Consider the following 4,893-nt stretch of genomic DNA (forward strand, 5'->3'; position numbering starts at 1 on the left):
AAGAATACTGGAGTGGGTTGCCATTTCCTTCTCCAATGCATGAAAGTGAAAAGTGAAACTGAAGTCACTTAATTGGGGGAAAATTAAAAGTTTAAAAATAATTAATCCTCCAATGCTTAAGCATAGCATTTCTACTTATTTAAGGCCTCTTTAAATTACAAAAAAAAAAAAAAAATACTATATTCTTTACAGATAGAGATATTGCACATTATTTTTTAGATTTGTAACCAGGCATGTTTTATGCTCTTCTATAAGGTGTTTTTATTTCTTTCTTTCTTTCTTTTTTTTTCCTGTTGATTGCAGAAGTAAAATTCTTTGTTTTCTTTTTGTATATTGATCTCATGGACAGCAAATTTGCTAATCTTTCCTGTTAACTCCTTTTAGACTGCCTACATATAACCATAATATCTGCAAATAGAGACAGTTTTTTTTTCTTCCTTTCCAACGCTTCTACCTTTTGTTTCTTTCTTTCTTATCTTATTCCCGTAGCTAGTGCCTCAAGTACAATGTGGAATGATAATGACTAGCAGTTACGCTCGTCTGATTGCCATCTCATGGAATGTTTCAGTGCTTGACCATTAAGTGTACAGTGTGCTGTAGGCTTCTGTAAATACTCTTTTTCAGGTTAAGGTCGTTTCCTCCAGTTCCTTATTTGGTAGGAGTTCTTTCTTTCTTTTTTTCAATCATGAATCAATGTTGAATTTTTTCCAATATTTTCCTGCATCTTTTAACATAATATAAGCATTGACTGATTAGATAATGAGAACATTTAATCTCTATTCTTCTGTCAGTTAGTTAGGAAAAAGTGATACATTTCTTGGAGAATTAAATGCGGCCATAATGGGATGGACATGTACACACTGCTATATATAAAATGGTTTATGTAAAATGGTATATATAAGTACTATACGTCCAACAAGGACGTATTGTATAGCACATGGAACTCTGCCCAATGTTACACGCCAGCCTGGATGGGAGGAGCATTTGGGGGATAATGGATACATGTATATGCATCAATGTGTCCCTTTGCTGTCTGCCTGAAATTATCACAACACTGTTAATCAGCTATACTCCAATATAAAAGAAAAAGTTTAAATTAAAAAAAAAAGTAACCATAAAAGTCCTATTTCCCCACCAAAAGAAAGATGACCAGCCTCAGAATCTTGAAAATGATTGAGATCACATAATCTAGTCTCCTTAATTTTAAATTTGAGAACTGGGGTTCAGAATGTTTGAGTGCTTTGCTGAAAATCACACAGACTCATTCTAGAATAAGGAACGTAATCAAAGCACTCTGATGAGATACGTTGCTATTCCTTTTTGGCCCTACAATGTACTGAATCTTCAAAGATAATGCCAAAAAATGAGGGCTCGCTAAGGGTAGAGACACCATAACCCACCAGCATTGAGGGGGTTCTTCAGATGCCGTGTTTCATGAGCAGCTCCACAGGTCATCTTAGTGTGAGGCTCTTGTAAGGGAAACCCCTGTGACATGCTTTGCAAAGGGCTGTCTGTCCTGCTTTATCCTGAAATCCCTGTGGCCGCAAGCCAGGAGTCTGACATGGTTGCTTTTCCCTCCTCTCAGGTGCCAGCGAGCTTACGGCTCTCGGCCAGCGGTCTGACAGCTACATATGTGCCAGGAAAGGGGGGACCTGCAACCTATCGCCCTGCCCCCTCTACAACAGGATGGAAGGCACCTGCTACAGGGGCAAAGCCAAGTGCTGCATCCGTTGACTCTGAGCTGGGAGCGACGGCAGAGGGCACTCAGGAGCCACGTGGAGTATTTGTAACCATTGTTTTAATAAAAGGATTTTGTGAGGCGGACGTCCTTGAGACTAGAATGGGTCTTGTGTCTCCTTTTGGAAGAGATTAAGAAAGTTTGAAGTTTGAAAGGACAGAAAGGCCAGGCGCAAAGCCCACCGAGTATGGGACTGGGGGATGCTGACGAGGCCATGAGCCGTGCCACCTCCGCTCTGATTCATCACCAGATCTACAGGTGAGCAATGCAGGGGGTCCAGGTGAGACTGAGAGCACGTGATAAATGACACAGCCTCAGGCTCCCCTCATTCGTAGCAGAAGCTCATCCCAGACCCAGCGATCTCAGCAGCCTGTCCATCTGCTGAGCCCAGAACTGCTGCCCCTGCTCCTCCCTGGGCCTTGACAGTGGGCTGTGGGTTGGTTAACCTTAGCATTTGAGAACTTTCATTAGGACCATAAAATTATCTCGAGTAAGGAGGCCTAATAGCTGGTTCCTGGAGGACCATTTCTAACTCCGGCACAGTCACATGATCTACTTACACATCACTCACAGAAGCATCTCCGGGACCACTGCCCCTGCCTTTTGTCATCTCTGCACCACGAGGCCTGTAGACACCCACTGCTGGGAGAGAGAGTGTTGCCTTCCCTTTTCTCCAATAAATTTCTTACAACTCCTGATGATACACATGCTGTCCTCTCCTTCATTTGGCAAGAACAAGTCCACATTCCACTTCGATCAATCATAAGCACACATAAAAATCAAGCAGTATAAAAACGTGGGGGAATTCCCTGGTGGTGCAGTGGAAGGCAATGGCTTCCTGTTAAGTACTTTTGAAGAATTTTGTTTTCACAAAATACATGTATATTTGTGTAAAATGTATGCAGAGTTTGCATGCAGAACATATATTTTGAAGATGCAAAACATGACTGTTGTCCAGTGGAAAAGCCAAAGTCATCTGAACACACCATGACCAGTGCCCCTCCTCAGAGCAGTATCTATGAGATTTGCATCTGAGTTGTTTCCTGCACTGACATTTTGCCGAAGAATGGCCTATTCCTAGGAGGTACGAGCTGAAGCATTTAGGGCTGGCTGAAATGTCACAAAGCTGGCAACTTCCTCTATAATCGCTCAAAGCAAATTAAATTTGCAAAGCGATTACAACTGGTGGATCCGGAGGGAGGGTGTACGAGTACGCACTGTACTAATCTTGCCTGTGTGTCCATCTGAAGCTTCTCAAGATGCAAGTAAGGTTGGGGGGGAGGATGAAAAACATCATCAGAACCAAGAGCTTTGACATAAGAAAAGATTCATATAAAATTAAAAGGTTATATTAAAATCCTATAGCCTTAAATTTGAATTGGATGTATTAGTATAAAATCCGGACTTTTCCCCTCTTAACAAGTGTATATTTCTCAGCCCCACCCCTACAAATGCAGAGACAGTGAAGTAGCAATGAGCACCCCTAGCACACAGGCCATGGGTCGTTACCTTTGCCACTAGAAAGAACCACGATGTCTTATAGAAGCGGCAGGTTCCAAGTACGGAGCATGAGATGGACAAGATGAGTCTGGAGTCTCATTGTGCTAGATAGTAGAGAAGCTACCAAAGGCTGTTGAATGTCCGGAGAACACTGGCTCCAATCTGAGAGGGATTCCCTAGGCTAGGATGGAGCATTTTCCATCCTGGCAGAGAATTATGACTATATCTGATTAAATATATAATATAGAAACACATTAAATACACAAAAATATAACAGTAAATTATATTTTAAACACCAAATATAGAAAAATCCACGAGGTCATACTGATACTTAAAAAACAATACTATTTACACTTGGAGTTTGTTCAGGTGCCAACTTATCACTCTGGAAACTGGTATATAAGAGAAAAGATTAAGCATTTACTGTGCCCTTCTTGTAGAAACTGTATTTTAGGGTAAACAACCATTCAGTTCAGTTCAGTCACTCAGTCGTGTCTCTTTGTGACTCCATGAACAGCAGCATGCCAGACCTCCCTGTCCATCACCAACTCCCAGAGTTTACCCAAACTCATGTCCATTGAGTCGGTGATGCCATCCAACCATCTCATCCTCTGTCGTCCCCTTCTCCTCCTGCCTGCAATCTTTCCCAACATCAGGGTCTTTTCAAATGAGTCAGCTCTTTGCATCAGTTGGCCAAAATACTGGAGCTTGAGCCAATGAACACCCAGGACCGATTTCCCTTAGGATGGCCTGGTTGGATCTCTTTGCAATCCAAGTGACTCTCAAGAGTCTTCTTCAACACCACAGTTCAAAAGCATCAATTCTTCAGTGCTCAGCTTTCTTTATAGTTCAACTCTCACATCCATACATGACCACTGGAAAAACCATGGCCTTGACTAGACGGACCTTTGTTGGCAAAGTAATGCCTCTGCTTTTTAATATGCTGTCTAGGTTGGTCATAACTTCCCTTCCAAGGAGTAAACGTCTTTTAATTTCATGGCTGCAGTCAAAAAACCACCATTATATAAGTGAAATATTTATAGAAAATTCCAGCTAATAAATGAAGAGTGGATAATAGAATTGGAAAATCACCACTTTGCACCCCTGAATGAAATCATAGAACTAAAACAATGTCATTGGATGGCTTTAAAACATGCACTGGAAAGCCTGGCAGGGAATCTGATGATAGAAAATTAAGGCTGAGACCAACTAAACTCAATGATCAACCTTGTCCTCACTGTAAGCTTACAAGACTCTAAGTTCATGGACCTCCTACTGTGATTCAAAGAAGCACACACCACCACCCAAGAAATATTCTGGCCAAAAGCATGTCCACTGAAAAAAAAATGCACAACCTAAAAGTTGAGAGTTACGTTTATTCGGCTGGCAGTTTTAGGGAGAGAGCCTCTCAGATAAGAGTGTTTGGAAAAAGAAATGGTGAACCCAGTATATATGCCAGGATATACAGGAATTTTTGCGATAACAACACATAGTGAGAACAAAAGGTTACTGGTAATAAAAGAAAAACCGATATCCCCAGTTAAGGAATTTAGCACTTTTCTAGGTATGGGAAGATGCAAGAGTTTGGGCTCACTGAAATCATTCCTCGGCTCTCTGGGGCCAGGATCCTATGTTTTCTCATCCTGAGTTTCCTC

General features: G+C 41.5%; 1 long non-coding RNA gene across 1 annotated transcript in view; it reads left to right on the plus strand.

The window, feature by feature from the left end:
• LOC104981026 overlaps positions 1-1,841 on the plus strand; it is an 11,389-nt gene extending 9,548 nt beyond the window's left edge. The window contains exon 2 of the long non-coding RNA XR_824327.1: positions 1,586-1,841. This is a non-coding gene — a long non-coding RNA (uncharacterized LOC104981026). The remainder of the gene's footprint in view (positions 1-1,585) is intronic.
• The last annotated feature ends 3,052 nt before the right edge of the window (positions 1,842-4,893 follow it).

The sequence above is a fragment of the Bison bison genome, unplaced genomic scaffold (genome assembly GCF_000754665.1).
Source record: "Bison bison bison isolate TAMUID 2011002044 unplaced genomic scaffold, Bison_UMD1.0 scf7180017864514, whole genome shotgun sequence".
NCBI classification, from domain to species: domain Eukaryota; kingdom Metazoa; phylum Chordata; class Mammalia; order Artiodactyla; family Bovidae; genus Bison; species Bison bison.